We start from the raw sequence: 26,867 nt of genomic DNA on the forward strand, positions 1-26,867 counted from the left end.
TTGCCTTACAAAACAGCTCACAGCTGAACATATGATAAATAGTATTCCACAGAAGCAGATTTAATATGCTTGGAAATGGAAGGCAAGCTTGAGAGCTAGAGGGTATGTCCATGAAGACACTGCCTATGTGAATTAGTTTTAGTGAATGTTTTCTGGCCTAATGCAAGAGCTCTGTCTGGAAGATAGTCAAAGAGCTAAATAGCTACTATTAGAAACAATAGATTTGTACCTTAACCTGAGCAGGCCTGGTACTGGGAAAACTACTATCTTGTTAGAATGAAGTAAGCAAGATGCCTGCTGTTTCTGATGGTACTACCATATTGTGATGTCTTACAGTAACAAAACAATTTCATGGAAAAAAGAGATTTCGTGTGCCTTCTGTGAAATCTATTTGCATTTCTATTACTTTCTAATGAGAAACATTACAGTTTACATACTTGGCTATATTTACAAAGATTTTATAAGCATGTCAGGTTGTCTGTTGTGCTAACCCTACAATAACTGCTCTATAACAATTTGTGGGTTTACTATATTAGGTACTTCCCTTGTTCTGTCTTTTCTAAAGCAAATTAGAAGAAAATTAGGAATTGACATCATAGATAAGACCAACAGGCCTCCTTCTCTAATACCCTGACAGTGCTCAGTGCCAAATACTCTTCAAAGGAAGATAGGTAAGCAAAAGCATCGAATAACTGTGCAATAACTAGTCTGTACTAGACATTTCTTGTTAACATCCATCTTGCTGTCATTAATTTGCGCCAAACATACCAAATTTTATCTACAGTGTAAAAAACATTTGCTTTTGTAACTCCTGTAACTAGTGATGTTCTCCTTACCCACATAAAGGTCTAATACTTTAATAATCTTACAAGGATTCTTAAAAATCCAAAATAAGGCACAGCAAAGCAAATGCAAATCAATCAACATTACTTCTTCAAACAACATGACTAATGACTCAGTGGTGTTTAGATATGCATTTTGATTTCTACAGCTGCACCTTCCAGTGCAGTGCTATCAGTCAGATTAAAGTTCTAAACAATCTGCTGTTTCTACAGTCCTATGACAACGAAAAGCTGAATATTTTTTTACCTGTCATAACAAGGTATTTAAGGAGAACATCCAGGCTTTTATATAAGAGTTGGCTTCTATTAAAGAAACCTGTATCCTGTGACATGATTTGGGGGGGAAGGTTTTAAAGGGCATATGCAGGTAGTATTGCCTTTCAGACATTCTCTCTGAGCAAACTAACTCAAGGAATGTCAAGTTGAGAACTTTCTTATCCTCTGTTTAGGAAAAACTTAGCATGTTTAAGTATATCTGCAGTGTATACAAAAACAGAGAGGACAAGAAAAAATAGAAACTAAGCTCTATGTTACATTAAAAAAATCCACTCAGATGACCCTGAGTATGTAAACATTAAAGCATACAGGTATATGTCAGTACATACAGCACGCACATATGTAATGCATATATTTCTGTATCATAGAGAAACACCCACACCGAGTCTGAAAAGGAGTACAGGTTAGATGGCAAACAAAGTGGACAGAAACATCCCTCGATCTGAGCTCAGTCCCATGTTTCAGGATGAGCCAGAAAAGCATTCAGAAGCAAGAAAGCAAGAGATGTTGTCAACTTTGTGGCACTGGAAAAAAGTAGTATTCTCAAGAAAAAAGAGTATTTATCAATGAAAATTGAAAAAGTCCCTTGAAACACAAAGGAGAATTGAAGGCAGTCTCCTGGAAAAAAGGAATAAAATCTTGATTGCTGAAACAATTGTAAAATGTTGAAAATGGAAATTAAATTAATCTGAGCAGAAACTTGCTAACTGGTATAGCTGATTGTGAGCAAGTATTAAAAGAACAGCAGGCTGATTCAGAGAGCCAAGGCTAAGTTTAACTGAAATGGACAGGGCAGACTGGCTGAAGAACAAGTCCATTATTCATGGGTAGCAGACAAAAGAGATAGAAATTGAAAGGATATAGGGCCATATTGGCCATATATGCCCAAAACTGGAAATTCAGAAAAGCTGGAAAGTTAAAATCACAAATATTCATTTTACTGAAAAGATACGGTTATATTGGAAGGTCTCACTTGGATAGTTGAGCCAGTTCTGGAAAACAGGTTCAGTATGTATTAATTGCGATACCAGAAAGTAGTCTTAATAGTTTCTTGAGTTGAAATTTCATGTCTCAAGTCTTCAAGTGAATCCATGAAAGGGCGTTGATTTAGTGCTGGTGTATATTTTGTTAAGAGGTTGTGAAAAAATATCTATTTGTCTGGAGTAATTTCTTTTTCAAGAAATGAAAACTTGAATTTTTTTGGCATAGCAATAAAGTCATCTGTAATATTAAAAATATGACCCCTTGATACCTCACTAATATTTGACTAGATAGATTTTGCCTTTAGGAGGCAACTGAAAGGGATGTGATATAGCGACAAAGTAAAAAAGGACAGTTGTAAATGACAGTACTGGTTGCATGATGGAAATCCCTTTTCTTCTTCAGAAGGAATCTTATGTCAATAAGCATTTTCTCTACACTGAAAAATAGAGATTTCAAATCAAAATAGTTCAAAAAGGAGTGAAGCTTCAAAAACTTCTCCTGAAATCCATAACTCATTTGGATAAACAGCCTCCTCTTAATGTTCAGCTGCTCATTGGTCATCAAATTCCAATTTTACTTCTCATTGCACAACATCTCTAATAAGCAGAGAGAACTCATCATTGTTACTATCTTGAAAGCTCATCAGTGGTCTGATAGTTGTAAAATTTTAGGAAAAATTATTCATCCTGTCTACAAAAGACAATGAACCTGTTCAATTAAGTACAATTAAAGCCAAAAAAAAATTTAAGTACCTTAAATTACTTAACTGGCCCACAATTAAACCAACTGTAAAAACCTCGCATTGATATTTCAAGATTTTTGGCACAGTCTGAGAGAGAAGCTGCTTCTAATGTGATATCCAAAGGGATTAAGGCGGGTGTGATTTTTAAGGGCATCAGATAGTCTAAGGGACACCCTTCAAAAGTTTTATTGGAAGGCTTCTGAAACAGGAAAATATGATCCAGCCTTACAGACTTCCAAGTAGCAGAGGACGGTATAGCCTATTTGTAAACAAATGGTTATTCATTAGCTATGAAGAATCAGAGATGAAGTTTGCTAGGGATTTATGACTAAAGTCATCTCATTGCTCTTAGTCATGGCAATGACTCATTTTTCTCAGCTAGAGTAGAGGTTTCCGTATATTCCACCTATCTTGCAATAGAATTTATGACTTAGATGCTCTGTTTTCTCTTTCTTCTAAGAAACAATGCTCAAAAGATGCTACAGCTGTGGGGAATATTTTCTAAGGCAAAGCACTGTGTACAGAACTTAGCAGAACTGTAGTCAAAATATTCTTTTCTATTTTATTACAAAACTTTGTTTCTAATATTATGTGGAAATATGTATCAGTGCTATTTGGAATCAGAGTAACCAGTCCTAGAGAAACGGATAAGCAAATATTGGGGGGGGGGGGGGGAAGCATAATGCTTGCATCATATCCCAGTTTGTGCTGCTATACAGAGGCAAAGGAAACTCCTCAATGTCAACTACAAATCCAAATTTGGAAATACAGAGCACCACACAGGCTGTGTGGGAAGTGGGAATATGTTGATTCTTTTCTCCAGACCTCTAGTAAATTGGGTAGCATAGTTGAATGACCTGAGAGAAATTGCTGAGTTTCTGTCATTAGCCCTGGCAAATTTCTTATCACTGAACATTTTCCAGGCAGATCTGTTTTGGCTTTACACATAACATCCCTGTCTTTTAAGCTCTGTGAGTTTGAATATGCTTCAGATATTCTCTTTCCTTGGATATTTTGATACAGTTTCCCTCTTTAGAGACACATGATGACTGAAACACAACATGCAGATGCCACGGGTATTCTAGGGACAATCAGCTTGTATCAGGTTTCACAAGAAAACCTGCCATCCTAAGCTTTTGATGGAGTAGGAGCATGTTAAACACCTAAAGAAAAATAAAAGTGCATTTGGAAAGCCAGAGTTCCTAGCTTTTAAAAACAAGAACTTACAAGCAGAAGTTACATCACATGGATGTACGCTGACTCTCAACTGGTTTGAGTTTTTAGGTACATTCCACGGACCTCTGATACACAGTCTAGAAAAGTATTTGAGTAGTGAAAAGCTGTCCTTCTTTCTGTGAATCAGCCACAAAAGGCAGATGAGCCATGCATTTCCTCGGGGTTACAGAGCTATTTGGTAACAGGAGAAAAAAGCTGAACTCTCTGAACTCTCACTGTGGTCTAAGGGGCAGGTAAGAGTATAGACCTGCCTACCATTACCAAACATGAATCCTCCACTTGTGCTGTTTCCAGTGCATCTGTATTTCAGCCACAGGTTCCCTGCCTGCCTTCCCAGTCAAGGAATTCCCTTCTGAGATCCAGACTGTTTCAGCTCCTCTCTATTATTTTTACATTTTAATTCCACTTTTCTGTGTCTTCACATCCTTCAGTTAATAAATTCAGTCACTGTCTTCTGTGCTTCCTCCTCCTCCCCATCCATGTAACACCCGCAGATCCAATTCCTAATGCTCCACTTAAGCAGTTCTCTTTTTATTGCCGGGGCATCAGTGGGGGTTCTTTGAGAGTAAAAGAGGGATAATCTCTTGCTACAAGCTCAGTTGCCCAAACCACAATACTCCTCAAAGGAAGGAGGAATTGCACAAAGTCCCACTCAGCCCTTTCAATCCAGGCATGGAACAGATGAACTGCTGATGAATCTTTGGAGAAGATAGCTGCCAAACCCTAGTGGCTAAAAGTATGGTAACTAAAGTTTTCAGGAGTTTATAAATAAAAGCCAAACATGGGCAGATTTTCACAAGATAACTAGATGTCCAATTTTAGGCCACTGCTTCAGAACATGGAGATAATACAATTTCCTAGTAATTAACTGTAAACATTTTTCATAAGGGCAAAAATTTTTACCTAGAAACCTATTGTGAGACATAGATCAGCTCTGTCCACTTAAGCCTTTCAAAACAAGTAAAGAAATAAATGCATTTCAGCCTGAGACAGACACCTTCCATGGAAAACTTTAGCCTGAGTATTTAAATTTTACCAAAATTATAAATAACTGAAGACACTTAATAATGGAAAAAGTCAGTGTCTTAAATATAGGGACTTCTTATTCTACCACCTATTATATGTGTTTATTTTAGGTTTTGACTGTACCACTATTTCCTCTGAAACCCTGCATTGTGGAGATCAAGTTATTTCCTCTCCAGGGGATGAGAATCATTTTACAGGCATCTTAAAATTAGAATTTAACTAGAGTTGGCTTCTTTGTTCTTCAAGGGCATGAGAGATACTTCAATAAAGCCAAACTGTGAACTGAACAAAGCTTATTTAATAATTTTTGTGTATGCATTCACAAGGCATCTGAAAAAACACTCATGTGATTTATCCAGTTGCAGTGATACTGGACATGTTTCACAGAATGAGATTAGGCAGATTGCCTTGGGTTTGCTCCACAGGGGACAGGTCAACTACCTTTATTGCATGCCATCAGCAATGTGCCACTGAGGCATTTCCAAAAGATTAAATACTTCTCAGGATTAAGAGGCCTGGTTAAAATGGAAAATTTCCCTTTTTGTTTTTGTTGCATGTAATACCTATTAAGGGGCTAGAAAGGGGATTATAGAATCTTAAATCATCAGCAGTATCATTTGCTGAGGTCTTTTTGTTCTCTTTCCTTATATATATGAAAATATGTACATATAGAAATTGTATATGCATGTAAATATATATGTAAAATAAATCCAGATTATGCTGTTTAGCCACCCTACACAACTGCTGCATTTCTCAGTCACTGGGCCTTTAAGCTTTGCTTTGTGGTTGGGGGTAGGGGTTGGTATAATTATTAAAGAACTGATTTCTAGAAAAGAGATTTTCTGAGATTCAAAGGATTGTTTATCAGCAAGTACTTTATGAAACTACATATTATTTCCCTGTTTTTTAATAAATGAGGTTGCTCAAAATTCCCTTACAATCAAGAAAAATAAAATTAAAAACCATGTTTACGTTAATAACCGTAAACCCCATGTTCTCTTAATTCCTTAGTCTCACATAGTTCTTCTACCGGCTCATATTATCTGTGTAATACAAGAATCAAATATTTTGGAGTTTACTCTTTTTATTGAGTATATGATACCATATGTCAGTTAATCAAGTAATTATTCAGGTGATTACCAAAGGTCCCAGTAACTCATCCATGGTTTTAGTATTATAAATTTTGTTCTTGGTGAAAACAGTTGTGACTGCCTGTCCTTGATTCTTCACCACACAAATGAAGGCTGGCACAAGGTACGTGATTTAACAAAACAACAGATTACTCTCAGAGACTGCAGGACTGTGGATGGAGGATCTTATTTCTGGCAGAAGAGTCTCATGTAGCCCATCCTTTATCTTTCCAACTATTTCACTCTTGAATCTGACCCTGTCTTTAAAAGGAGACTCATGCAGTGAAGCACAGAAGCTCAGAGGCCATAGATCTATTTTGAAACTTCAACTCCCAATACATCTGCTGCAGAACTGTTTTTACTTAAGAAATCTAGTCTCAGATCAGGGCTCCATTGTGCCACAGCTGTACCAAAAAACAAAAAAAGATTCTTCCTCCTCCAAAGAACAAATATAAAAAGAAGACTGGAGAAAATGTAGTAATGCTAACAGATTTTTATAGGCATTTAGGCATTAGTATAGGCATTAGTAGGCATTAATGCTTTGCAGGAAGACAAATTTTAGACATTAGAGAATACTGGATATACATTAAGGCTCTTAATCTAGGTAGGACAAAAAGAAACATCTAAGGAAATGCAAATGCCAATGGAGATAGTCAAAGACCAGTAGCACTTGTCACATTTGTACTAATGCATCTTCAGATTAGCAATTAGATGATAAAAAAGGGCTCTGCCCTGACAGAGTGTTCCACTAGCACTGATTTCATGTTCCTGCTCAGCTTTCCAGCTGCAGATATATTAAGACCCTTGCTTCTCTGCAGCTTAGTGTCTGGAACTTGGATAAGGTTTTTTCCTAACAGTTGGCCAACTGTTAACATTTTTCTACACTTCTAGAACTTTTTTTTTTTTGGTATTTCTGCCAAGCTTATCAATATTGCACTGCATATATATTTCTTTTACAAAACATTAATTTTGCACTATTCTTAAGTTATTTGCTGTATCCCATGTCTCCTGTTTTCAAAAAATTTCAGATTCAGTCATTTGAAATAATTTGTTTCTTTGGGGCAGCAACATTGAACCCTTCTTGATTCCCAACTCAAGCGTGGAAGTCAAAACAGCAGTATACTATATTAAAGTCTTCAGTATTATATTAAAGTATAGACTATATTAAAGTCTTCAGTATTGAAATGAAGGGGACACAGTGCCAAGGAGACAAAAACCAAAACACGATTTCCTAAGGTATTTGCTGCCAGAAAGCATGAATGGAATCATGGCACAAATGAAAGCTGTCCAAAAGCGACAGAACCCTTCTAAGATGATACTGTGCAAACTTTTGATGTTTGGGTGCACAACAAGACGACAGGTGATTGTAGAATATTCTAGTTAACAATAGCAATGAAGATTTCCAGTACATACTTTAGCAAGCTTTGGCATATAGGGCATATACCCAAAGTATCTTTTCGAGTTTGAACTCTACTGCTCATGTAAGCTAACATGCCAACACTATCTTTTCATTTATTATTACTTACGCTAAACTGCACAGATATTCTTTCATATGACAACCTCCATTTTATTACAGACTATATACTTTGTCCACCTGCTTCATAAATACCATTACTTATCCTTGAGATACTAGTATACACTTATTCTCTTCAGTTATCTGTTAGCCATGTTATATAGATTTCATCTTTTTTTTTTTTTTTTTTTTTTTTTGAAGTGTATGTGTCCATTTGCAAGGTCTGTAGTTGTCTCAGACCCACATTGCTTGGATATGAATGATATGTTCACTGTGGACTCTAAGTGAGATTTGGGACATGATGGAGAAAACTTTGGTCAAGCCTTAACAAGTTTGAGTATGTCTTTGTTTGAATTGTAAATTGGTCAAACAAGATTTGCCTTCCAGTGATGTAACATGACCAATGACAAACCAGCTATGTGAATCTTCTTAGGAGGATCCCAATGTTGCAAAATACAAAGGCAGATAGATTTGCAGGTTGTCTGAACTCTACAAGTCTTTCTAAGTCTGCAGGCATGCTACACTGAGCTACAGGTGTCCTGTATTTGACCATGCAAAGCACTGGGACAAACCAAGGAGCACAGCAGGTCTAGTGAGCTCTCTGGCCCAGCCCCTAAGGTGCAGTGTAGCCATAATCATATTCATGACCATATGTTTAGTTCTTTTCCTCTTTTCCACATGCCACCCCTTCCAGTATCTCAAAGTTTTCTTTTCAACTTTTTCTTGCAGACAAAAGAAAGCTTTGAGATGGTTATAGTTAATAGAGATATTAAATGCTGATGATATTATTATTACTACACTGTTCCATCTGCTCCCTGATTCTCCACCATTGTGCCAAAACTCACTCACTCTTGACTTGTGTGCAGCACTGCAGTTTCCCTCTAGCTCCTCCAATGCCGGAGAGAAACTGCAGTGCTGCGCAGCACCTGAAAATATGAGTGTGAAAAATGTGCTTTGCAGCTCTAAGTTTGGTAGCATGCCCCACTGTATGACCCAGTCTGCAGGAATGACCTGGAACAATGAAAATGGGACACAGCTTCCCCCTCTGCCATTAACAGGTGTACTGCATCTACCTCTTGCCTCAAAGATACCATTTCTCTGTTTATAGCAACATAGGTTATGTTATGCATTAACTTTGTGCATGATAAAGATGCTGCATTGTGGTGATACACCCTCTTTTGCAACCAGCTCACAAAATTGGAGAGGTACACTTGAGAGAACAAGATGCGCTATCCTGAAAGATGATGCAGCTTATTTATGTGCTCTGCAGACCAGACAGCTGGAGAAGGGAGTTTGCCTCCAGAATCAGATTTTCTTCCATGTTCCAGTTCAAATTCATATCTAATTAGCAGTTCTATTATCATCTCTGTATCTTTAGTGTTACTACGTTCCATATTTCTAATAATGAACATCTAGTCTTCACATTATTTTTTTCTACATAATTACCTTTGAATTTTCTGACAAAACTTTACTTCTTTTCTCACTAATTTCCTTCCTGTATATGTAACCTCCCTTAGCTCTTCTGTATTAACTGTTTTCACTGATATTCACAACAGCTCCTAATTTAGCATCATCTGTGAATCTTTCTTTTTAACATCCCGTCTTCCAGATTATTAACAAAGATGTTAAATAAGACATGTTTAAAAGATTGAGCAGCTTCCTTGCATTCTCAGTGACTACCTGAAACATGCAGCCTGAAGAAACCTGTCTGGCTAAAGATCAATTTGAGTAATGGAGGTGCTGATTGCCTGGGGAGGGTACTGTGTTTTGAGGAACTGGAATCCTTGTGATCTTCCCATCAACAAAAAACATGTCTACTTTCACATCAAAAAAATTCACAAACTTAAGTTTTAATGAATTTAAATAGAACATTCGCCAATTGTAGATGTAGCTAGAAACACTTTTTACAAATCTAATGCTCTGAAGATAAGCCTTTCCCAGGCACAGCCAATCTATTAACGCTATGCTAGACTACCTCCATGCATACTGAACTATTGCCATGCATTCTACTTTTGTCCAGCACTGAAGACTAGCTGAAACAAGGTGATGTGCTGTATGTCTTCTCATGAGATAGCCAGAAAGGGTATTACACCCACATTGCTCAGAATGCTTTGGCTCTCAATCACCTGCTACTGATCGCTGAACAGGGAAAACCTCAGAGATGACTTCTCTCCAATCCACATTATTAACCATCTTCATTCAGAATTCATTCAGAGGTGTAATCAGAATACATGAGAACCAGGTAATTTTCTGTTATATCTTCCTCACTCCTAGATTTCTTTTGACAAAAATATACATAAGTGATTTAGGCTACTTATTTACTTATTTATTTGATGGTGCAAGATTTACTGCTTGGTTGACAGCTCTTTCTGAGGGGTGACTCTTGCCCTAGCATTTAACCTCACTAAACATTTTTTCTTGTCTCTGTTACTATGGACTAGTTTTTTTTTAAAAAAAGACTGGAGATTATTTTTTTATTGCATGTGAAACTTTATATTAATATGCATGCTTGATACAGTATGTCATGCATGCTAATATTTTCTTATGGACACTTTCAAGCATACTGTAAAGTCTGGTTATATTTTTCTGTATTTTTAATCATATCATTACTTATCCATAATGCAGACAAAATTATGCTGACTCAAATAATTTTTAAGAATCTTCTTTTTTAATGATCACCAATTTGGCTGTTTGTTAAGCTTTGGTAAAGTAAAATGGATCACAGTATAACTGGCGGAGCTATACATTGACTTTCCCTAAAGACACATCATACTTTATTACGGCACTTTTAGGATAGCTCTCATCATTACATTTACCACAAATCTCTCACCATTTGCATTTATATCTGTGCTAGCAATTACTGGAATTCAAGTTTGAACTGGATATAGTTGATTTTACTACCTGCCCTATTCAGAGTTAGCCACAGCTTCACAAATATCTTGAAGCAAGCATAAACAGGAACTGTCACCAAAAGAAGCAATCCCTTCTAGCCATTATTCCTGCTCCTGCTTTATTCTCTCTCTTATGTCATCAGACACACTTGTGTGGCTACATGGTGAACCGGATCAGCAAAGCAACCCTGCTGAAACCCATTACTGGAGGAGATGAGGGATTAATTTTAACCCTGACTGGTTTTCTGTTCTAGCTTACTCAGTACCCACAAAAAGACTTGAGCTGCATCAAGTGATATGGGCAGAAACAAAGCACCAAAGTCAGAAGGATGGGATCACAACAGTGTCAATTTAATGCTTTGAAGATACAACTCTAGAAAACAGAGTGGTTAAAACCAAATGATACCTAAAATACATCAGTGCTCCTACCATAGCTAACTTGAACGAAAAGGCAATGATGAGACATTTCCTGGAAAACACCAGTCTAGATAACATTGTAACTACTAGAACAGAGTAAACTATTAGCTATTTGGTAAAACTACAAAACCTATTTTTCTTAAACATTTCATGCTGCCTTTTAAGAATTCCTCCCTAGTCTGAAGAAGTTATTTACTACAACCCTGTTTCTTTTGGCTTATTCACTTTTAATCTGTTGCAAAACTTTAGCCTTACCTCATGGCTACTTTATTTTTCTTACTAGTTTCTAGAGAGAGATTTCATCAAAAATCCTTTTGGAAATCAAAGTAAATTACTTCCTCAAGATGCCCTTTATCCACTGTATTGTTGAGTCAAAGAATTTAGCAGGTCAGAAAGGCCTGATTTACTCTTGTAGCAACTAGGCTGGTTTGATCTTATCAGCATATAGTTATCCAAGCGTTTCATTACTCTATCCTTAATTATACTCTGTCAATTTTTCCAGTACTGAAGAGACGTATGCCAGACTGAGATACTTGTAGTCATCCTCAAATCTTTTAAAAAGATGGGACCAGTGCTAGATACTTTCAGACATTAAGATTTTGTACACTAGGAAATGTATAGATTTTATAGTTTCACTGCCACATTTTATGTTACTGTTTGCCTTCTGGTGTTGGAGTTCTTTTGCCTTTTAGTCAAAAGCAAAATGAGTGAAGAAGGAATATTTTCAAAGATAATTTTCAGTGGCCTCAAGCAAACATAAGTTATTATAAGAAGACAGACCTAAATGAGGTGGCGCATTATTGAAAAATATTTTTTGAAATTAATATGCTATTATTTGAAACTTAAACATGTCCATAACAACTGTCATAATATGAAATGTTTTGAGAATCATTTCAGTAATACTTTTATTCCTGAAAATAATTACTCAAAAAATATTATTTAATTATTGAGAACATAACACAAAATAATTTTAATTTTTTTTTATTGAAAAACCATTTTTGGAAGGATAAAGACCATTTCTCCTGTAGAATACCGATGTGAGACCTCTCACCTTTAGTATCAACAGTTTATCTGTCCCTTTCTGCTTCTTTTTTAATTCCACTTTTGTCCACTTTTTTTTTTCTTTCCTCCCTTCCTTTCCTACTCTTGGGGGAGGAGGTGGAAAATGTGCTTTGATCTTTATTATATTTTTACATTTTTCAAGTGCAATTTCAGTTATAGGGCAGTGAAATGGGTATACTTTGGTTGCCCCCAACATCCCTAAAAACTGTGTAGCACCTAATATTCCCCTGGATGCTACATACTATTTCTGAAGTGAAAAAAAACTTAGGGACAATTTGAGAGTCTGCAGATCTGAATCTGATTACTGAATTAAAAACTAATGTAAACCAAAAGAGATTATACATGAGGATCAAAGGACAATGAAGCCCCATTATTGTTTCATATTAAGATTTTATGGCTGAAATGTAGTTTCTAATTGCTGAAAGATTTGCTTAAATCAGTTCCTTTTGAATACACAAAGAAACAGCATTTTGCCAGAATGTATTTAGAATTCAAGATGTGTTTAGAATCAGTGAGAAACTTCTGGTTTTATTTTAACTCATTTTTAGTTATCTAAAGTTTTGTGAAACCTCAATAAATACATTCTATGTGAGAAGAATGATAAATACATCTTCAGTTTTCAACCTTACCTTTAACTTGAAAATACATCGGTCCTGTTAGCAATTGTATTATGTAATATGTAATATTCAGTTAAAATAACTATTCCTTTGAATAGTTCAAGCAATCATACTTAGTCAAAAATCTGTGAGTATGTGGAAAAGTGAACAATATTTGAGTACCTCAGCATGGTTGTAGCAGTAGTGCTACAGGTTATCTTGGGATTCAGCCATTAGAGAATATTTCCTTAAACTTGTCTATTATGTTTTCTATATATTCTCAAGCCCTAAAAGCTATCCCATCAATAATCGCACAGTCCTCTTGCATCAGTTTTTCACTGGGCTTCTTTCAGTGATATCAATACTGAATTTAGGTACCTGAAAGAGGGAAAGGGAGGAGGAGGGAAGGGAGAATTCTCTAGATAGACCACATTTCAAAATATTAAGGAATATATTTTGTTATCAAAGTCAGCCAATAAATCACTGTAAAAATGTTAAAAGATTCTTATCACAAGCAGAAAGGTATGAATTCAGTTAGACTTGTTATAATGCAAATGTAAAGGTCTTGAAAAAAAGAAACATAATAAAGCAGTATTTCTTATATTCTATCATTATTTTGTTACCATCTTAGCATATGAAAAATTAAATGCAAAAATCACTTCTTACCAGGAATCCTGTGAAACATATTTCAAGATAAAAGGCTAGACTGTTATGCTGTATGATGGTACAAAAGCACAAAATTTTTGCCCATATTTGCCTGCATCTCACATGAGTCCTGAAATATATATGGCTTTCAAAGCATTTGTAGCTATAAAGATCTGATATTACAGAACTGCAGCATGAATAGGTTGAGTGAGAAATTTTTTAAAAATGCATAGAAATAAGAGCTAATTGCCTGCCAATGTAACACATTCGCAACACCGAACAGCATTTTGTACCTTAGGAAGGTCACTAAACAATCCTGATAATTACATAGATCATTTTTCATTTGAAGAGCATATTAGAACTGTGTCAAGTAGGGGCTGAGCATAAAAGAGTACAGTCCCTTCTGCTACTCCTGCTCCTCCTAGTTTCTTTAACAGGGCTTTTATGAACAGGTCAATCTTCTAAACAAATTTTAGATAGTTTAGCCCTAATTTTTTGCATATACGTACTTACTTTCAAGAAATATGATCAGTCTGATATATAAATCCTCAAATAATAAATTACAGTACAAGTACTCTTGCCAGAATTGTTTTAAAAGCTGAGAAAGAAAACAGTCAACTGGAGAATATAGCACCATGACCAAATCATCCAAAATAAAATTTTGTAATTGGTAAAAGAAAGCCTTTCAGGTAATATAAGCAGTTAATCACATAGTTAGTGTTTTATCCCATTTTGCTTTTAACATTTGGAAAGAGGGTTTTTTTACATTAAAACAATAATGGAGGAACAAAAATTTCTTCCTTACTAATGTAGGATCCACCACTAACATTTAGCCTTTCTACAACACAATCACCATTACAGCTTTTTTCTGTCACAAATTCGGAATTTTAACATAAATTCTTTACCTAATGTATGCGTAGATAGAGCCTGAAAGACAACCATTTCTGGACTTTGTTTTCTGCGTTCTATCCCCATGTGCTGGACAATGCCTTAAGTGGAATGCCTTCAGGACAACTGACTTCAGCTATGCAAAACTATACTTACTGTGTTCAACTTAGTCAAAAAATGTGCTATTTGATACCTCAAAAGACAACCTTTGGTTTTTTGGGTGTTTTGGAGGCGATTTATAATAAATTTCAGCTGAAGAAATGCCTTAGGTCAATATGGTTTTCTTCAAAGCACATTGCACTAATAGGCAATACACATCTAACATTTCTCTTGAAGCAAAGATTACGACCCATTGCCCTAAAAATGGTATTAATTCCAATCTGATTTCCCTCTGCACATAAATGCAAAATTACCCTGTTGACAGTCACCAAAGCTTTCAGATCACACAGAATACTTCAACACTATACAGCCCTCCCCAGTAGCTCTGCTAAGTAGATGTACATCTGTAGAAAAAAAAAAAGAAAAAAAAAAAAAAAAAGAATAATTCAGGCTTTCTTTTTCCTCAAGATGGGGCATATCCCCTTCATACCATATTATACTTTGACTCAAAACCAGCCCCTACAAAATAGGAAAAATAAATTATTTCCAAAATACGCCCAGAATAAAGGCATGAGGCACTACAAGCAGTGCACATGAGAATGCTTTTCATGCATGAAGAGTATATAAATATAACCTTACTGTGTTTGACCTAAAGAATCATGATGGGAAAATAAAGCCCAGAAACAGAAGATGGCTGAGAGTGCTCAGGTATGTCAAAAGCATTTCTTGTATAAGGCCTTCATATAATAAATACTATAAAGGGGATCCAAGCAGCCCAGCAGAAAACATAGCAAACCCCAGGTTTTCCTGGGATATTGCTCCCAGGAGGAAAGGGTATAAAAAAATGTGGACTTATGTCCAAAGACAATGCAGATAACTAATGTTGCAAGGGCTATGGAAAGCAATGGAGCATGACAGAATGTAAAAAGCATCAGAAGTTACAAGCACCATTTTTCTGTAGAGTTTGCCATTTAAATATTATCCAAAATATTTCTTTCTCAGATAAGAGAGAGTACATGGAATAACAAATCATAACAGATACTGAGTTATAATGCTGTATTTGAAAATATGCTGCAATAGGCTGAGACATCCTCATGAGGTATGGAAATTTTATTCTCCAAAACCAATCAGAAATAAACTGCATTAAAATGACAGCCAAATATATGTCCCTACAGATTCCTATCAGATCTAGTAGCAAATTTCCTTGACAATCAAGGGGTTGAAACACATACACAAAGTGGAAACCTAGTCAGGCATTATCATTTCCATTTCAAACACTGTATTTGTGTTTAAATTCCAGCGTGTACTACTTGTTAAGCTTGTAACTACCATTGAAATGGCAGGTCTGAGTAATTCTAAATGGTTTGCCATGAGACCATCATTCTCATTTGACTCTTACAGTTCATAGTTTCCACATACCACCCTACATTGTCTATGTAGTTTACTATTATTCTCTGTAGTCCCTAAATCTGTTTTCTATTCACGTGACAGAGCTTGTATTCAATCTAACTGAGACTTAGGCAGATCTCAGACATAATATTGTGGGAGGCAATGAGGCAGAAGTGAGTAGGTCTGACTTAAGTTAAGTTAAGAGGTCTTAACTTAGAAGTATAACTCAGACTTTCAGTAAGAGTATCGGGATAGTCCGCTTGAAGGCTTACAGAAAACAAAATAAACTAGTATTCTAATCTGTGCATCCTGTCTTGTCTGAGAAGTGCAGTAAAAATGTGTCAGCGCAACGTGAAAATGAGTTACTACATCTGACTCTCCTTGATACATTACATACCAAGAAAATACGTCCTTCTCAAAAAAGATCACAGACAGAATGGATCCCATTTGAACTGCAACACTGTGGACCTGTCTGAATGATCGAAGTGATAAATTCTCACTGATCAAATGAGTTACAATAAAATTTAACTACTTAACTGGGCATGTGAACAGAGTAGTAGTTCTGGCTAGTACAGTATGTATAAGGGAAGTAAACTGGGGCAAGAGATCTCTTCCCTTGTACAAGTGCATCAAATAAGTTAGTTATCTTAGAATGAGAGTACTACTGCATGCCTTTACACACCTGGATTTTCTATATCCTAGCATCAGGAGATTTAAATTTTAGTATTAAAAAATAGAGTTTCTCAAAGGAGGAATTATTTATTACATATATAACACTCAAGAGTACTTAGCAATAAAACTTGGTTTTAGAAATACTTTTTATGAATTATAAATGAATTTAAAAATTGCATTTTATATGCAACAGAAATATACTTCCAAAATGCAAAAATTCATTAGTTATCAGCAAAAATATGTATACTTCATACCTTTCTTCATGTATCTTTTCTTTCTCCCACCACATGACTCACAAGCTGTTTTAGAACAGCTCTGCAACATGTCTCAGAATTAGTTCCAGATCTTCTAATATAAGTCCTGTCTCAGAGATAGCTAAAAAGCAAAAATTAGCTAGGATGTACATTATGCTTTCATGCAATATGTTTTCTATTATTTGATCATTTAAAATAGTAGTTCAGATAGACAGTGCTTCTAAGAAAAACCATGATTTTAATCTTAAAAATTTGATTTCATGTTGTCAAAGCACACGGAACTCTCATTGACACTGGTGTGAGTACAGATTAAGTATATGTGCTTCAGATTAGGACATAATTTATTCCATAGTTTTAACTTATTTGAAATAATCAATATCACACAAGTAATCATAATAATTATACCTGAGGATGAAATTCTTGGGTAAATAGCATAGCTGACGGCCACACAAGCACATGAAAGCATTAAAAGCAAAAACTCAAGACAAACATTTTATTTACATTAAATAAGTTGCATCTTCTACAAGTTAAAACAGACCCCTCCAGCTTTTGGGGCAGAACACTCTGGAAGAATGATCACAGAACACAACATGAGAAATATTGGCCAGTAATGTTCCTGAAGCTGAACTCTCCAGTAAGGATTAAAGGATTTTTCCCCCTTTCTCTTTCTTTCAGAAAACATATTATGGTAACTGCAGTAGTTCTACTCAGAGACAACAGGATTCTGGGGACAAAAAGACCATACATGGCCAAGGTCCATATTTCCATACATTGGCATGGAATAATACATTGTTTTTATATTCATGTATACCTACACACACACACACACACACACACACGTATGCAACAAATAGTTTCATTTCATGCTTACCACAAATCCTCTTTCTTTGTGCCCACTGAACGTAATATAAATTCAAAGTGGTCATAATACATATGTTTAATATGTTTGTTCACAACTGAAAATTACTTCTGTGGCTGAGGACCACATTGGCATACAGGAAATCATTAAAAAGTATTTTACTGCTGTCCAACATGTTTACGTGAACTAATTTTATAACATACCTGCAGTGATGGAAGAAGCCAGAGAATTATCGCTGTGAGCTATTTTTAATACAATGTAGTCAGCAGATAATTGTGTTTGCCTTAATGTTAACTAATGCCCCTCCTACTGTGTTTTAAAAGGAAGTGGATCAGAGGACACATTTAATTTACAACAGTTTCTTGCTGTTTATGTGAACATCAGCTACCAGAACACCAAACAGTTATTTTATGTATGATTTGTTTCTTCCTTATTGATAAAAAAACCTTCTTTTACAATAAAACTTATTACATGGCAAGTAACAGGGAGAAATATTTGAAAAATAAAATGTCAAAAGTTCCTTTTTTGCATTTACTGCAGCCTTTGTTCAAGCTGTTTTAGAGCATCGAGAATGTTTGTGAAACTGTGGCCCTCAAAGTTGTAGCTCAGGAAACAGTTTTATGCAACAATTAAACCTCATAAGATTTAACACTATTAATCATTTTCAGTGTTGTATTACTGAAAGTGCATAGTAAGATATTTGAAAAGCAAAAAGGGAAGAATTCTGCTTTTATTATTTTTAGGGTTTATCATCTTGTTTCTTTTAGTGGGGTCTGACTTCATTTGTTTTGTTTGATTGACTGTAGTCCATATATTCATAAATATGCCTGAGGATGTGCTTACAGAAATTAAAATTCTAGACAGTATTTTTAAGCACTTTTTCAATTGGAAAATAACCATTTATCTTGTAGTATGTTGGCAGTATTGCACTGGAGGGTTACTTAGACATACTTTTTAACACTTCTGTTAGAAGTGACATACATTACATTTGTTTCTGTTATACATGCTGTAATTCACAATCATTGTATAGGTTTAGCAAAGGTAAGGTTTTTGACCTTAAAAATACACAGTCTAGAACAGGTTGTGAAGTCTAACAGTTTTAAGTAACTTTTAGCAATTTGGGAATGGAGTTTGGTCAAGCAGCTGTTTCGATTTCCTGTCTCTGCCTATCAGCTATTTCCCTGGAAAACACAAGCATATCTAGCAAAAACAAAACAAGCCAAAGAAGCTGATACAAGAGATTGAAAAGGTTTCCATATAAACTGCTGGAACTTCACCTAGAATGACTGTGACAAAGGACTTGTGATTATTTCTTCTTGTCAAAGAGGAAAAAGAAGTCTTACTGATACGGAAGTTACTTCTGTGGCTATTGTTCAAGTTTCCTAAGTTTCACTTCTTTGACCTTCTAGATGTGGAACACCCACAGCCAGATCTCTGGAGAGGACAAAACCAAAGCAAATCCTTCTGCTTCTCTTCTCCCTACGATGCCTTTCCCTACCCACTCCCACCTGTTCCAAATATTTTGACTACATGAAGATGATCTTTTCTTTGGGAACTGTAGCTTGGCCATTTCAGTCTCGATTTTTCAAAGGACTTAGATTAAAAATTCTGTAATTTCATAGCCCTTACTCAGTGGGGTCTTCTCATCCCCCACCATTTATAAAGAAACTAACTGATCATCTAAGATGTTGCACAAAATTATCTGTTGCAAAGGAACAGAATAGAACCGACCCTCTACTATGGAAGATCCAAATCACACGATTTAGCTAAGCTGTCTTTTGAATAAATTGTGTCAAGCTGATTGAACTGATTTTAAACTGAAGCTACACCTATAGAACTATCTCAGCCAAGCAAAAACTTAGAGAAAAAGTTAGTGTTGTAGTCTTTCACTACATGATGCTTAAGACAACAACACGGGCCAGCAGACCAGCGTTCTGTCCTTTGCTCTGCCACAGGCTTCCAACATCAAATTGGAAAAGTTACTCACACTGAAACACTCGGGATACGGCTGCTAAAAATTAGGGGTTTACTTGCTTTTGTAATTTACATTATACCTTTAAATAATGAGAAATAAAATATGATGTAGCAGTAACAGACGTCTTGAGTTTGTTTTTTTTTCCTTACATTACTTATATATACATATTGTATTAGTGGTAGTGTCACCACACTTGTGATAGTTTGAGTATATAAAAGAAAAAGCAATTTCTATAAGAATTCTTTTCCTTAGGCCAAATTATATAATTGGGGGGGAAAAAAAGGCATACAAGCCTTTTTCTTAGGTCTGAAGTATACATCTGACCTGCTTGCTAAAATGTTGCTATTTATCAGAAAAACTTTTTTCTTCCCCTACAGAAATGCATAAACATTTTACATGTAGTGTATGTTATGTATAAGTAATTTCTAATATAAATGGACCCTCATACAAATAAACAAAAGACAATTTTATGTATCTATACGTACCCCCAACAACTATTTCAAGAGAGCATATTAACAAACCTTTCCTAGAAAAAGATTGTATCTGTTTGTGGAATGACATTAAATATTCACAAGATTCACAATTTCAAAGAAGAAAAGAAAAGAAAAGAGAAAAAAAAGATATATGATTTCCATCCATATATTTTCTTACAAAAGTTAGCAGCCAGACATTAACTGTGGAAAAAAAGAGACTCTTTCTCATTTCACCATTCAGCAATAATTTTAATCCTTACCTTATTCTGCAGCAATTTATTTGCAGGGCAATAGTTCCACAGCTTGGATTAGTAACGAGCAGAACTGCATTCTAAAAACAACTTTTCTTTGCATAAGCAATGAGGCAAAACTCTGTTGCCTAAATATCTCAAACTAACTCATAGAGATCTCTAAGGCTCTAAATTTTCCATTTTACTGGAAAATAAGACACTAAGGTATAAATGGTCTATGCTGTCACCCAACAATATGAACTGCTGTTCATCTGCTGCTATTTTCATTGGCACAGTTTGGACCAAAAATGAAAGTCTGATAAAAATCACAATGATATCTGATAAATTAGAAGTAGCAATAAATTATTTAGCAAGGTGAACAGATGTGGATTTGGTGAAAAGAATTTTTTTAAAACTTTTCTTTCTTCTGAATAAAATAGTTTTATATTTCCTCTTTAGAGATCCTTAAAAACTTCTAACTATTACCTTGTCTTCCTATTCCTTGTTATAAAAACCTTACAATTACAGGGAGCTTTTTCCTTTTGTGGATTGACTACTCGCATAGTGGTTATATCACACAAGTTTTCTATCTGTTGTTACCCCACTCTCACTGAAACACACTAAAAGCACACTTGTATGCATCCGTGGTTCATGGGCATGTGAGACATTGTGGGATACTCCCACAAGATATTCTCCCTTCTGCAATACTTTATGCTGAAGAATGCAGAAATAATTTAGTAAAGTATTTTAATGTGCTAAGCACAGTGTTACCAAGTAATGGAAAATTATTAGACTGCAGAGTTTATTAGATTATATACACACATTTTTAAAAGCACACTCTAAAACTTACTTTCTCTTTTATCCAAGTCCACATCTATTTTTATCAGTTTTCTCTCCCTGAAAGCATAAAAATAAATTCTGATATTTGAGTGACAATTTGCTGTAAATGCTTTAAAATATGTATTTCTGCTACACATTAATAAATTCTGCTACAAAAAGAACTTCACTCTGCATTTAAATTTATTATAGAAGTTTTTCCAATTAAAAAGTAATGAGGAGTTACAAAAGTGTGATGGTGTGCTCTCTCCGCCTCAGCCTGACCTCCTTGTAAACAGCACATAGGCAGGGGCTAATTGAGCATGCGCCAACTAAGATCCACCTAGCATGTAAATATGACTATGAGTCAGTCATCTCCCCCCACAAAAACAGGGGTCAGCCCAGAGCCCACTGAGCTCTCCTGTGCAGCAGTAGGCTGCACTGCTAAAACTCCTCTTGAGCAGGGATGCCTCTCAAGGTCAGTCCTCGAGGTTGAGAGACTCCTTACCCACGACAGATCCTTGGTAAGTGATTAATAGCACACTGAAACTTAGCAAACTTTGCAAAACTTTGCTAGGTTGCATCTCTGACTGATTGTGCACATAGTCCCTTAGACATAAACCGTTGACCAAGTCTGGGACTAGGATTGGATCCAGCTGCACCCAGGCGCCTCTGAAGACGAGTTTGGAAAGCAAGGAGGTCCTTTCTGAACCGCATGACTCAATGGGAGGGTCTCCTCCACACAGACTGCATTAGACATAAACTGTTGACCAAGTCTGGGACTAGGATTGGATCCAGCTGCATCCAGGCTCCTCTGAGGAGGAGTCTGGAAAGCAAGGGGGTCCTTTCCGAACCTCGTGACTCAATGGGAGGCTCTCCCTGACACTGTCATCAGACCCTGTCCTCCACGCAGTAAATAACTGGGTGAACCTTGCTATCAAACCTTCTTAAATCACTGTCTCATTTATGATTGCACTGTGCTAAGTCACTATCTTACTGCAATAAAACATAGTGCTGCTTCTCTCTTATGAGTGAAGTGCATTGCTCCACTCATCCATGACAAAAAGCAAGTATATGTAAAAAGTCAAGATTTATGAAATTTGCTAGTACAGTTAAGGCCTTAGCCTTATCACAGTGGTTGATACATATGGTTGTCTGTCTATACATACAATAGAAAGGGATGGTAGAGAAATTCATGTTATTGCACTTTTGACTGGATTATTAGACTACTATTGCCAAAAGAAGCAAAACCTATTTAAGATAACAAACTGCTCTTCATCACCAGTTTTGCTTAGAATTGCTTTGTTGCAAGTTTAATGGTAGTAAAAGGAAAGCAAACTGTGGTCATTTAGTCAGGACAGGCAGGTGATGTTGGTCTCCCTTTTGACTCTGCCGCTGACCTGTTCTATAACACTGGGCAACAAGTTTCATTTCTTTGAGCCTCCATCTCCCTTCTGACTACCTGTAAGCTCTATTTATACACATTTTAAACTATTTGTAAAGGGTTAGTTTTCAATATATTTCTACAGTGCCTCATGGAATGGGCTTTTTAATGCACTTAAGATAATAATAATATATTATTAATCAGGATTTTCTAAATTAGTATGTACAAAGTAAATCAGGTAAATTTATTGTGATATTTTCAATAAATGGAAGATATATAATCACTAAAACTACTAACGGTTCATAATCAGTTCAGAAGCATGTATCAATCAAATAGTAACATAGCTTTTTATTCAGGTGGTGCTTGTGCTAACACTTAAAATCGAAGGCTACTTATTGGCAATTTGCCAGCTTGTGCAGTGAAGCCAGCTTAAAGAGTTTCTGCTCACATCAAATCTTGAATCGCACTACACAGCTAGGATTTGTCTGCGTAACTGTGGGACCATAATGTAAGCCCTGTGAATAATTCCGCACAAACAAAAAAACTATGCTCTACCTTTATTTACGTAACTATTATATGTAGTTCTCAAAATATCTGTTTTAAGAAAACTGACAGATGAATTGTCTCTCATCTCTGACTTTTTCTTATAAGAAAGACATTGATGTTATTTTTTCTTCTCTCCACCCAATCTCATCTTGTCAAAAATAAAATGTTGTCCTTGTGTGCATCTGTAGTCACTAAAAGACAAAATTAATAGTCACTCATACTTCATCTGTTTTTCAAATGTCTACAAGGACAAGTGCTCCTAAAGTATCTACTTTGAAAAGTGATCAAATGAAAATGCATTACTGTTCTCCAGATCTGTTTATTGAAAGCCTTTAGTCATATCTATTTTACTGGTTATGATAATAATTATCACTTTCCCTCCTGATAACACTAACAATTACATAGTTAGGAGAACGCCCTTTATATATCTTCATTGTTTGTTTCTCAGTCCTATAAAATTGTTCTATTAGGTTATACTGAGAGCATAATCTACCTGCAGACCTCATGCTTATTGGTAATAACATATACAACCACCTCAATTTTTGTGCTCATATTCATTTTGAAGAAATAGCAATTTAGTCTGAAGAAATAGCATTTATGTTAGGTTTTAAACTTGTAAATTTAACGTATTTTTAAGGCAATACTAATTTTATGCCATTTTTATATATTCTTTCACAGCAGATCTCAGCTTTTAGTAACTTCAAATAACAAGTACTGATTGCCTAAACACTAGCATATGAAGTCCTGTATTTCTGTTTAATAAGCAGCTTTTATAAAAAGATGCTGTAACAAGAACAAGTATTTTTAATTAAGAATTTACTACAGCAATTTCTGCTCTTCTGTGTATGGGTTGAGGTTTGTTTGAATAAATTTTATATTTTTACAGGAAAACTTATCTAATGAATATAATACTAAGATGCCTTTTATATATATAATATCTCTAATGAGTATATACTTCAGATACAATTAATATGATGCTTTACTCCTAATTGTTGTAGATTTTCCCTAAACTTTTTCCTACAGGGCATAATGGTGCACTGAAATACTGTAGCCACATGCTACTATTTAGCAATAGTTTACATTTAAAAATGGAATAGATAGTATCCCTCTATTCCCTAGTGGATCATTGTAAAAAACACCAATTTGGCATGATTTAACATGATACATAAAATTTGCTGTGGATAGAACAGCAACAGTATTACAACTTTAAATGACATAATGTAAATTATACAGAAGAGGTTGCGCAGAGCTAACTGATGCTACCATATCTTGAGCATTAAACTCGCTTCTTCTTCTTCTTTTTTTTTTTTTACAGCTCTTTCTAGTGTACCCCAAACATGAAGCTCTCTAAATCTCCTGTTTAAAGACTAAAATAAATTGGTGTTCATCCTGGTCATCTGTTCTAATTGACATATCTAGATCAACTTTGCGTTTTCTGCTACAAATTTTGCCCTTACAGAATGAAATTTTGTAATGGTGTATCATTATGTTCAGTCACACCACATTTTTAAAATGAGTGTTTCCTAACCAGATTTATGTCCAAATAAATGCTCATAAGTACTCTTTACTGAAAATATTTCAGATAAGTAAATCTGAGTTCTATGCAAAGACTAAGTACCATACTGCCCACTTATACTTTCATCACTTAGAAATCAAAGATAGGCTTTTCCAGTAGGATTCTGTAACGCTTAAGTAGATGAAAAAAATAAACATAACTTGAATCAAGTACCAAGCAAGAAGTAAGTAATTTTTTTTTAATAAACACCAGCAATATTATACTTGTATTCTCATTAAGTAGTTCTATAAGAAACAGTTGATTTCCTGTCCTTAGCTCCTCAAGGTTTTTGACTAGATCCATGGCATTGCATCAGTTTCAGCTAAGCTATATTTCTCTCAATAAAGAATGGTAGTTTAGCAATTTTGATATTAAAAGTGTACAGGAGGGTAATCAATTAAACCATGTCAAAAATAAAACAAGTACACATATAAAAACAGACAGTACCATAGACAGTGAGAAAAAGACTGACAGAATCACCCATTAGACCAAAGAAAGCTCCCCCATTTTTAAGTCTCTCATCTAGGTTAAGCTTTCTCTGAAAAGATCATGGTTATTGCAGTCCTCTTACTTACACTTTTTTTGCACAATGTCAAGGAATGTTACTATAATAAAGTAATTAGTAGTTCTATGCTTGTAAAGTGAAACTGTTCCCAAACTTGAAAACTCACATTTATCTCTCTGTTGATGCTTCTTTTTCCTCACGATGCTATCTCTTAAATTGTTCACAGAGAACACAAACAATAGATATAACATGACAAGGAGAAAAAAAAAGTTACATAATGAAATATTTTAAGATACAATGTGAATATTATGGATAGCACCTGAAAAGAAACAAGGGAAAATAAGTAATTTTTGTTAAATACTATCAAACAGAAGTTCCTCCTGTTTGGATATTAACCAGACCCCTGGTTTTGGTCCTAGTCACAAGGCTCAATGCGACTTTACTCTGGAGTTTAAATACACTGCAAGCTCTGCCCATAGCTGGAAATTCCAGGTACACTTTGGAATCCAAATTGCTTGCTATCTGCCTGCTGAACCTAATCCAGACTCCTACACAGCTTAAATTCCCTCCTATAACTCTAATCACATGGGCATCCCAAGAACAGCACTGAACAAACACATCAGGGCCGTCTAAAAGCTAGAATAAAAGCACACAGACACAAAGAGCCTCTCTAAAAATAAGTAAAACATTACTGCATTTCACTTGACAGAAAAGGTCAAAAGTTATCTCCTGTAAGTACCAAATTTTGGTCAAACTACAGTCGTCAAAATTAGCTGCTCCACTGTTGCCGAAGCCTTTGTATATAAACTACTTGTTTAGATACATTTCGTGATAGAATACATTTTTGTAGTGATTTCATAATATGAACCAGTATAGATGTAGTACATAAATTTCACAAAATATTACAGAGGAAAAATACTGAAATCAGGCTCCTCCTAGGCTTTAAAATTATTATTAATTGAAGGATACCAGATAGATAATTTTTTCTCAGTAATGAAAATCACAATACAAAATCCTGGCTAAAGTTTTATTTCTCTAGAACATGAACTCATAGAAAAACAAGAATAGAAGAAACATCACATTGCACATGCACCCTTTTCCTGCAGAGCTGGACAAATTGTATTTATGCCATTACTGGAAGAAGACTGTCTAACTGGTTGTTAAAAATCCCCATGATTGAGATTATTAAGCAAGTTTTTCCAGTATTTCTGTATTCTTAGTTTTTTTCCTAATATCTAGTGTTTTTTTTCACTACTCTGAGATCTTTACTCCTTTTCCTGACTACCCAGACCATGAGAAAAATGCTATTCCCTTCCTGCTTCCTATAGCTTTTTATATATTTCATGACTGAAATCCTCAGCAAGTCTGAGGACAGCATCACTCAGACTTCTCCTCTTTACACTAAACCCCTGTTTTTCAGTATTTCTTCACAATTCAGGTTTTCTAGGCTCTTAAAGCTTTTGTCAGTTTCTTCTGAATACTATCCACACAGACCATATCTTCCTTACGCTGCTAAAAACTGGACAAATTAATCCTACTGTGGTCTTAACAGTGATAAGTAAAATGAAGGATTAGGTTATGTGCTTTTGTTAGCTATAATCCTGTTTACACATCCCATTCTCCAACTCATACCTGTAGGATTATCCCAGCCTAAATGCTTATGACTCTTTTGTACTGAATTACATCCCATTTTTTTCAGTTCATTAAAATCATTTTCACTTGCATGCTCTAACCTTTTTTGCAAGTTCCAGCTTCACATCACACCCAAATTAGAAAGAAAGAAAGAAAGAAAAAAATAGTTCTTTGGTAATCTATGTTGTTAATGAAAATACTGAACAGAACCAGATCCAAAACAGGCCTTT

At 35.3% G+C, this 26,867-nt stretch overlaps 1 protein-coding gene across 7 annotated transcripts in view; it reads right to left on the bottom strand.

Moving 5' to 3' along the window:
- RBMS3 (RNA binding motif single stranded interacting protein 3) overlaps positions 1-26,867 on the bottom strand; it is a 761,325-nt gene that overhangs the window by 711,119 nt on the left and 23,339 nt on the right. Inside the window, exon 2 of one of the 7 annotated variants that reach the window (XM_064506143.1) lies at positions 16,663-16,783. The exons of the other annotated variants lie outside the window; for them this stretch is intronic. The gene's annotated coding sequence lies outside the window, so the exon portion shown is untranslated. The remainder of the gene's footprint in view (positions 1-16,662; positions 16,784-26,867) is intronic. 7 annotated transcript variants of the gene reach the window in all.

The sequence above is a fragment of the Dromaius novaehollandiae genome, chromosome 2 (assembly GCF_036370855.1).
Source record: "Dromaius novaehollandiae isolate bDroNov1 chromosome 2, bDroNov1.hap1, whole genome shotgun sequence".
In the NCBI taxonomy this organism is placed as follows: domain Eukaryota; kingdom Metazoa; phylum Chordata; class Aves; order Casuariiformes; family Dromaiidae; genus Dromaius; species Dromaius novaehollandiae.